This window comes from Mauremys reevesii, linkage group 7 (genome assembly GCF_016161935.1).
Source record: "Mauremys reevesii isolate NIE-2019 linkage group 7, ASM1616193v1, whole genome shotgun sequence".
Lineage (NCBI taxonomy): Eukaryota > Metazoa > Chordata > Testudines > Geoemydidae > Mauremys > Mauremys reevesii.
This window is the reverse complement of record NC_052629.1, coordinates 79,501,872-79,511,624: the sequence shown is the minus strand read 5'-3', so window position 1 is coordinate 79,511,624 and position 9,753 is coordinate 79,501,872. Positions and strand designations below refer to the sequence as shown.

Sequence of the window (9,753 nt, the reverse complement as noted above, 5' to 3'; positions counted from 1 at the left end):
GAGCAGCCTGCGGTGCTAAAGGGCCTGAGTCCTTGACACCTGTACAGAGTTGTTGTTGTTATCTGTATTGTGGTAGGACCCCAGAGTCCCAGTCATGGACCAGGACCCCCACAGTGCTAGGTGCTGTACAAACACAACCAAAAGGAGAACCCTGCCCCAGAAAGCTTCCAATCAAAGTCAAGTGCATGTAAAACCAATCAGCTGCACCAATTCTCAGCTATATATTGGCTGTCTAACTCCACCCCTTCATTACCATAACCCCACCCAGGGGAGGGGATTATTTTATAAATAGCCTCTCCTCCATTATGGCTGGAAGGACAGGCCGGTTGTGATGGGGAAGGCAGCCTTGGCCCAGGTAAGCCCACCCAAAGGAAGGGAGTTGGGAGCACATGAGAAGGGTGCTGACCAGTCGGGGAGCAGGCATGCTTCTGCCATTGACCTTGCTCTCCCCAGCCTCGAAAGCAAGGGGAAGGAAAAGGGGATAAGGAAACCAGGTGAAACCTTTATCTGGGGAAATGCAAGCCTCCTCGTCCCCAGCTGTAAAATGTATTAGTAGTATAATTAGTCTAGGCCCATAACAGCTGTCAGTGTGGACCTTTGGACTTAGATGGTAACAGAGCCCTGCCATTGAGCTAAGGGAGACTCTCTGTTAGCAGTGTGGGGCCTATGACACACAGCCAAGCAGTTCTTATTTTGTCCCCCAGAGGGCACCTGGTGACTGAACTGGTTTTCAGCCAGGCTCAGAAATCTGCAGGGACCCAGGCATTTCCTACAGCAGTGGTACCCGAACTGTGGGGCATGTCCCCCTAGGGGGCATGAAGGAATGTCCAGGGGGGTGCGGCAGGGCTCAAGCCAGCCCCCACAGGGAGGGAGCATCCCCCCCAGCCTCCGTTCTGCCCCCAGCTCTGCTCCCGGCCACTGGCCCCACTCCTGGCTGCATTGCAGCTGCTGGCCCTCTCTCTCAGCCCCCAGCTGTGGTTCCGCTCCTGGCCCCAGTCCCCCCTATTCCCCCCAGCCGTGACACTGCTCCCGGACCAGGTGTGTGTGTGGCGGGGGGGGGGGGGGCACAGACACATTTCATTACTGTTCCTACAGTGAGGGCTGGAGCATAGATCTTGCCCATTGTCTCCCACTTATCCCGTTTCCCGAGGGCTGTGATGTCCAGAGCTGGCCTGTGCGTGCAGCTCAGGATGGGAAGTGGCTGGGGAGTGGGTGGGCACCAGTCCTATAGCTTCCTCTTCCCTGTTTGTTAGCTCCTTCCCTCCCCTGCACCTGAACACAAGGAAAGAAACTGACCCTGCTCCCGCTCCTCATGAGTGAAATCCTGACTGCAACTGCTGCCACTTCCTGCCTCACATGCCAACCTCCTGGAATGCCTCCCAAGGGCTCCATATGCCATGTATAGCTGACCTTTGGAACTCACTGCTACAGGAGGTAATCAGGGTCAAGGGGTGGCATTTCCAAAGGGCCCAGGTGATTCATACGTACTGATAACACTTGGAGCTGTGCAGTTTCAGCTGAGAAGCACGATCAAAGTTTATGCTTCTGGCCAGAGGAAAGGCTAGGAAAGGGTGCCACCCACGGCAGGGTGCATTGCGAAGAGAGTGCTCTCACGTGCCTTCCCCTGGTGCACTGGAAGAGCCAGAGTGCAGGACTGCAGGGCAATTCCTGGCATCCCCATCAAGGGACGTAGCTTTCAGGTGACTTTCAGTAGCATGAGGCCACTGTCCGATCACTGGGGCCCAGCTCCCCGGTGTTCCATATCTAAGCTGATGCTGCAGCTTCCACCAGCTCAAATAGGCAGAAAATCTCATTGCGGGTTTCATTAGCAGGGACAGGTTGCAGGGCTAGGAGCCAGAACCCGTGGAAATCTGACTCCCACTGTCCATCTCTCCTGACCTGTCCCATGTGATATCCCCCCTGCCACCTCCTTCTCTCTCCTTTCTCACAACTCACCCTCCTCCTCCCTCCTTGCCAATTCCCCAGCTGCTGCTTGTATGTATCCGCGCTGCACAATATTGTGTTGTGTGTGACGAGCTCCCACTTGGTGGCCTCCCGATTCCCATTAGAGCAGCAGCTGAAAAGCCCGGTCACAAATTCCCTGGGGCGTCTGCCATGATGCTGAAGTTGTGTCAAAATCTCCTCCTCCTGGCATTGTCTTGGCTCTGCGGCTGGGACCCTACAAGGAGAACGTGCACTCTGACTTCACGATAGCCCTTGAGCTCCCACTTAGAAATGGCTCCCGCCCCTCACTCCCTTCCGGGTGGAGCTGCTGAGACTGGGCCATGCCTCACTGTTGGTTTCACCTCCTGCCTGGCCCTTGTGGCCTGAGTCGGATGGGCTGGCAGGGAAAGATGGTCTTTGCTTGCAGATCGCTGCACATCAGACGCCCCCAGGGCATCCTGAAGGTGCCAGGTGTGCTTACATGCACCTGCCCAACCGCGATGCGGCCACTGCCCCGAGCTGGTGGCTGCTGAGCTGATAGGACAGTGAGGGAACCTCAGATCCAGGGGGGGGTGAGGAGCTGGTACTCCCTCTGCTCAGGGGACAGCTCCTAGCACCGCCAGGCAGGGGAGAGGCCCAGAGCCCACCGCCATTCACACTCCAGCTGGCCACGGTGCACTGGAATGAAGCAGGGTGTCTGTGGGCCGTTCAGCATTGGATTCTTGGACACCAGGCCTGACACCCCAAAGGGAGGCTGATCTGGGTCTGTGTCTATATTTTACAGCCAGGAGTGGCTCAGAGCCCACTGTCTCCCAGATGTTCCCCCCACCCCTTGCATACAGATACACTACCCACTTGGGCTCAGCCCCATGGTCCATATTCCAGCCCTGCAAGGGGTGAGGGTGGGTGGGCTTGGCTGCGGAATGTGCCCATGCTGTTTCCTGAAGCAAAGGTGCCTGCGAGTGCTGTCACTAGCAGATCAGAGAGAGGCAAAGGGGCAGTGGTTAAACCTTTCCCAAGCGCGTGGCTGTAGAGGAGGAATCAGAGCCCGGGCTGGGCTGAGCAAAGAAAAGCCAAAGGGGCAGATGGGAGGGAAATTCAACACATTTCCTCTGCTCGCCTGCATGTCACTCTCTGCTCCAGCTGTCCAAGGGAACCTCTGGAAAAGAGGTGCGCATGGCAATTCAGTGGGCTGTGGGGGCTCAGCAGCTTGCGGTGCCCTGTCCCAGCCCTAGGCCAGGTAGTAAGTCCCAGCCTGAAAGCCATGACCCCTATGAAAGCCTTGGTCAGTTAGCTGGCGTCACCAATCTGCTCCCCGTTGCCTTCCTCTGGTTGACTGCCGCAGCTTCGCTCAGGCCTCGTCCGTGGAGTGCTCCTGCCTGGGACCCGCTGCAAAGGATTCTGGGGGATTGGTCAGCCCATGTCTGAATGCAGCAAGGTGAGGGAGGCTGGCCCTCATTCCCTTGCTCAGGGACTTGTTGGCAAATCAGGCATTGAGAACTTTGCAGCTCCCTGGCCCTGGCAGCTGGGTGCCCATCTCCACCCCAGGAAGCCAGGTGAGGTGCAGCTGCCTGGAGCGGTTTCTCCAGCCTCCAGGCAGAGGGGAAATCACTTCTGTGGCAGCCAGCAGCAGCAGCTCCTTTTCCACACGGCCAGCATGATCTCACTCGCTGAGTAAACTCCCCAAAGCGGATAAGGATCTCACTCCTTCCTGCAGCCCCTGACCCCACACAATAGTGTGAACCACAGGCCCTGCTGGGAAGGGCTTTGTTAAAAGCGAGAGAGAGGAAAGGAATCACATGCCAAAGTCTGGGCTGGGCTGAGCCTAAACCAACCAGGGGCTGGCGATAAACCCCAGCCAGCCAGCCGGGGTGGGCGTCTGCAAGCCGCTGCCACGCAGCGCAGGGCAGCACAATGGGGAATTGTTCCCTGTTTGCTGGGGTTTCCTCGCCCCAGGATGCAGGAGGATCCTTCTAAGGCTGGAACAAAACTGCACGTGCAGCGCCGGGAGGGGTGGTTCTCGTTTGGCAGCTGTCCTTTCATGTTTGTCGGGGAGAGAGGAAGTGATCGTTGGCCTGGGGGGGCCTGGCACACAGACCAAAGCCTCATTCTCCCCTGGGTAATGCTGAACAACCGATATTTGCCATATCGCCTCCTTCAAAATGTACAAAGCCTCTGCTGTGTGCTGCTCCGGGGGTGGATAGCTAGCTGAACTAGCTAAGCAGGGATTCCCTTTGTTCCAGGGGGTCCCTGGCTGGCAGGGAGCCAATGTAGCAGTCCATCTGAGGATGCCTTGGTCTAGGCGGCAGGGCTGGCTTGCCTCTGTGCTCTGGCTACGGTCAGCTGCTGGAATGGTGCCTTGGAGGCCGTGGCTGTAGTGTTCATGTTTATAACGGGGACTGGATCAGATGAGCTCTCAGCTGGTGCTAGCCTCTCAGTCCAGACACCCCTGCCTCCCCACCCCAAGCTGTGCTCGGCACCGGTGGAGGCAGCTCAGTGGTCGGTCCATAGAGCAGCATCCTCCACTCTGATCTGGGGGCCCAAGAAGTGACTCTCTGACTGGGTTCAAGGAGGAATCCCAACTCCTCCAAGGTTTACGTCTTTTCAGACCTCGGGCTCTGCTTCTGAGCCTTCTTACAAAGAGAAGCCTCAACTGGGCAGTTTGATCTGGACTTCCCGAAAGATCCAGGTAGTTCCAGCCCACTTGTACTGCAGTGTCAGCTCTTTGGGGTCTGCAGATGTTCTGGGCCAATGGCTCTCCTCAGTTACAGCTGCTGACACTGGTGGAGTTGCAGAGGTGTAACAGAGGGCAGGGCTTGGTCTTTTGTGATGGCCATGGATCGCAGGGCTAAGTCCATGCCCACTGCATCACATGGCTGTCACATTGTTTTCATCTCATCCTTTCCAAGTGTGCATGTCCCACTCCCAGCAGAGGGCCAGTCTGGGCACCTCCTTGCCAGAGAAATGCTGATGCTTGGAGAAGGCTCCGGGAAGAAGAAGAACAACAACAACAAAAAAGGATCCGGGATATTGAATGGGCTGATTTACAAGGAAAGGTGGGAGTGACATATGTGTTGCTTGGCTAAGAGCTGACTACAGAGGAGGGGAAATGATGCCAGACTACAAATGTTTGATGGGTGTAAACAAGGAGGGAAAAATGTTATTTAGGGTGGGTCCAGGGCATAACTGGGACCAATAGAGAAAAACAAAACCCAGTCTGAACCCCTCAGGCACTAGAGGGTTAATATCACATTGCTGGCTGGTGGCGTCTGAGCAAGGGAGCAATTTCTTCACCAAGCAAGAATGCTATTGCAGAGCCTACCTGCTACACGGGAACAGACTCGCTGACAATGCTCCCTGTTGTCAGGTCATGGAAAATCCCTCCTGAAAGAGGGAGAATAAGGCGGAATGCTTCAGCCCCTTCTCAAAGGCCTCCGGAGGCAGTGGGACGACACCCAATGGCGTCATTGGACGTTGGATCGGGCCCTATATCTTCTCTTGGAGCTTCAGTGGGTTTTTCTGGCCTTGCAATCTACGACTTCTTAGAAAGTCTTAGAGTCTATGAATCTTTCTCTTTTGTGACACTAGGAGGAAATTGCGGTAGATGCTCAGAACACAGTACCCCCCACGGGGATGCACTTGGCTGGGGTGCAGTCTCTCTAGGAATGGGCCGACCACCCCCTTGCTTGGAACATTTCAAATCAGGCTCAAAGAAGTACTCACATCACAGAGTTTAAAGCCAGAAGGGACCACTAGAGCCTCTGGTCCAAACTCTCAACCCAAATGAAACATTAATTTCATGTCAATCAAAATATTTCACCTGACCCAAAACTAAACTTTTTCATTTTGCCAAAAAAATCCAATTTGTTTTTTGTTTGTTTGAGGTTGGCCCAAAATTATGATTTTTTTTTCCAGTTCGGCCCCCAAACCGAAAAACTGGGCCCATGAGCAACACAACCTAAAAGGGCTTTCCCAGGTGTTATTTCCCTGGGGCAAAGCAAATGCAACCAAGGAGCTCCTAGCAATTTCCCTGCTAATTAAAGCAAGTACCAGACAAACATGGGGAAAATGCCACCCAGGGGCTTGTTTGCTTGAGCTTTAATTAAGCTGAATGAGGCTAATGCAGCCTGGGGGGAAGTTAGAGGAAAGAATTGCTGATGTGTATCTGACTGCCTAGCCCTGCCTGCCAGGGGATCTGCCCACTCCTTTAGCTGACTGCCTCCCTCCCCGTTTGGTGTGCTGTTGGGGAAGCACTAGGGGGTGCTGTGCAGAGAGGAATGAGGGGTTTCTGGGTGCCTGGGTCCTGCCTTCCCACTCTACTCCTCTTCCCTCTGCTGCTAAGGCCTGAGCTCAATGAACTGGGGATCAGGCCCCAACTCCCAGCACTTCCTGCAACAGGAACCCAGCAGAGCGGAGAGGGTCCGCGGTGCTGCTCCAGGTGCTGGCAGCTGAGTGGGGGCCCTCCAGCCTAGCAGGGAGTCTCCTTTTGCCCAAGCGGAAGCAGCAGCCTATGGCTTTAGAGCGGCTGGGTCTGAGCCCGTGTCCTTGGAACGCCGGCAGAGAGAGAAGGGAGTGAGCGAGAGAGAAGTCCCTGCTAGAGCAGCAGCCAGGGCAGCACGAGCCTGTCGGGATTAGCTTGGTGCCCATTCCCAGCAAAGCTGGCGAATGGCCATCTCCAGCCAAGGCCTGGTTGTGTTGAGTAGCCCAGCCTGCTCCACACAGCCGTGGGGTGGTTTCATTCCAGTGGGTGTGACTCACCTGGCAGCCAGCAGCTTAAGGGATACTTTCCCTCAGCTTATTCATTGGCCAGTGCCAAACCTCCAGCTCAAGACAACGCAGAGGAATGCAGCATCTTAGCCCCCTGTCATGGTCACTGTCAAGGTTCCCTCCCCACTCGACCCACATGAAAGACTCCCTAAGCTTATTTCTACCAGTTTAGGTTAAAAACTTCCCCAAAGCACAAATCCTTCCTTATCCTTGGACAGTATTGTTGCCACCACCAAGTGAGTTAGACAAAGATTCAGGAAAAGGACCACTCAGAGTTCCTGTTTCCCCCAAATATCCCCCCAAGACCCTTCACCCCCTTTCCTGGAGAGGCTTGAGAATAATATACCAACCAAATAGGTAACCAGGGTGAGCACAGACCAGACCCTTGGGTTTTTAGGACACTAAAAACCAATCAGGTTCTTAAAAGCAGAACTTTATAAAGAAAAAAAAAGCTCCTCTGTAAAATCAGGATGGAAGGTAATTTTACAGGGTAGTGAGATTTAAAACACAGAGGATTTCCCCTCTAGGCAAAACTTCAAAGTTACAAAAAACAGGAATAAACCTCCCTCTTAGCATAGGGAAAATTCACAAGCTAAACAAAAGACAATCTAACGCATTTCCTTGTTACTACTTACAATTTTTGTAATCTTGGATGCTTATTTCAGGTAGGGTTTTAGGAGATGGTTTTTCCTGCCCTGGTCCCTCTCTGTCCCGGAGAGAACAACAAAGAGAGCACAAAACAAAACCTCCCCCCACAGATTTAAAAGTATCTTCTCCCCTTATTGGTTCTTTTGGTCAGGTGCCAACCAGGTTATTTGAGCACCTTAACCCTTACAGGTAAAGCAGGGATTTTATGCTACCCTTAGCTGTATGTTCATGACAGCCGCAATCCTGCAGTCAGAGCTGTACAGGTGGACTTGTGAACCCATAATAACAACAATGGCCTTGGATGCAGCCCCCACACTTTCTGTATTCCTGCTTCCTAGGCCCCATGGCTGGGACTGAAGGCCTCTTGAAAGTGCACTGGGCAGGGAGCATTCCTAGCCTGGTTAGCAGGAGGGAGGTGTGAGGGGGGGCAGTAGCCAGGATTGCTGAGCATGGCCCATGCAATGAAAACACCTCTGGACACACTGGTTTGCTGGGCTGTCCCTGGAGAGGAAGGGGAGGGCTTTCTCTTCCAGCTGCTGCCAGTGACCTTACCAAGTGGGATTCCTCCAGATGGCCCAGATCTTCCCTCGCTGGTCCTGGCTTGTTAGCAAGGGGCTGAAGGGGAGGGCAGTGGAGCGCTCCCCCCACATGTTGATGTAATAAACAGACAATTTATCATTGTGACAGCTTCTGTCTTAACAGAGCCCTTGAGTTTCTGAGCGCTGTGAGTAGCACACAGGAAAGGCTTGTGGGTGGGTTTTCCACAGCATAAGAAGCAAGTTGGAAAGAACATAGGCTGTGCTATACTAGAGCACTGTATGCAGCCAGGGCAGCACGAGCCTGTTGGGATTAGCTTGGTGCCCATTCCCAGCAAAGCTGGCGAATGGCCATCTCCAGCCAAGGCATGGTTGTGTTGAGTAGCCCAGCCTGCTCCACACAGCTGTGGGGTGGTTTCATTGCCAGCTGCTACAGGAGGAGCAAATCCCCCATTATGCCTCTGATTGTGCAGGACTAGGTTGTGGGGAGTGCATTTGCTTCCTGACCCCAGCTGATCATCAGCTTCTGCCCTGAAGCATGAGGATGGCTAGCAAAGGGTAGTGCTCCTGTGTTTACTGCTGGGGTTACCAATGTGTTGCCTTCCTGAGAAAGGGTTCAAATCAGAGATCCCCTCCCCCCTGTGGTGATGGTGATCCATGGTAATTTAGAAGCATATAAAGTAAGGTGTGTGTGAGGGAGATCAGCATGGGGAACAGGGGAAGAAGCAAAAGCCATGCAGAAATCTGAATGATTTCTCCCTTCTCTGGCTGTCTGGGGAGGACTTTCTTGCAATAAGCTGACCAGGCCTATCTGTGTGAGAGAGCAGGGTGGAATAGTGGTAAACTAGGGCCACCATACATGGCAGTGCTGTGATGTATCCATTAATGCACTAGCTTTTCTCTCCCTAGACCGGGTTAAGGCCATTAGTGACATGAGTTCAATGGGCTGGGCTGAGTCCACAGTGGCAGTTTTTCCATATCAGAACCATGGGCTATTTCTGCTTAAGAGAAGCCTGGGACTAGGATAGCTGGGGGATTACAGGTCGGGATGGAGGGGCATTGGCAGAGCTGTGTGTGGAGACCACCAGGATTGGAATAGCAGGGGGCTGCAGGCTGGCATTGAGGGCACTGGCAGAGTTGGCATGCATGCAATCTTCCCTAGCACCTGCTTGCACTCCCCTGATCTGCCAGCACTTTCAGACTTGCATGAAACTGATTAAAATTGACTTATCATAGAGCCACAGTGAAAACACAGCCTGAAGAAACCAGGAGCCACAGGGTTTATGTGCAAGGTTAGCCCTGTAACCGGAGACTCTGGCCATAGCAGGAGGCAGCTCTCAGAGCTAGTCTGGTCACAGAATGGGACTCTCCAGGTGCTGCCTGCCTGCTGCATTGGCTGTCACCTTTGAGCACAACTCTTGTAAAGCTCCCCCTAGCCTTTGGCTTCTCAGTCACTCCAGAGTCTCCTCTGGGTTTGTCTCGAGCAATTGCTCCAGTGCAAGACTTGCTGTCCTGCCAGCAGCTGCTATTCCCACAGCAGACTTCTTCCAGTTTACTTTGAAAGAGAAATCCTTTTGAACTACTAGCTCCAAGGTCTGTGCTGGTGATGGGCTACTTCTGCAACGATAGAGTGAAAAGGCCATTTTCCCAAGATGTGCAATAAATGTGTGGGCCTGACCTCAGCCCTAGTTGTACCACGCTTGTGTTCACAGTCCCCTAGTGTTGTACGATGGGTGTGCTCGGGGTCCCCTGGTGTTGTACAACAGGTGTGCTCAGGGTCCCCTGATGCACGGCGGGTGTGCTCTGGGTCCTCTGGTGTTGTATGGCCGGTGTGCTCAGGGCTGTAGGGCGGTTGACA

General features: G+C 53.9%; 1 long non-coding RNA gene across 1 annotated transcript; it reads left to right on the top strand.

Annotated features, from left to right (window-relative positions):
• Window positions 1–332: 332 nt before the first annotated feature.
• On the top strand, window positions 333–5,089 carry LOC120409219. The gene is made up of 3 exons (XR_005601201.1): window positions 333–355; window positions 1,254–1,434; window positions 4,854–5,089. It is a non-coding gene; the product is annotated as an uncharacterized LOC120409219 (long non-coding RNA).
• Window positions 5,090–9,753: the final 4,664 nt, after the last annotated feature.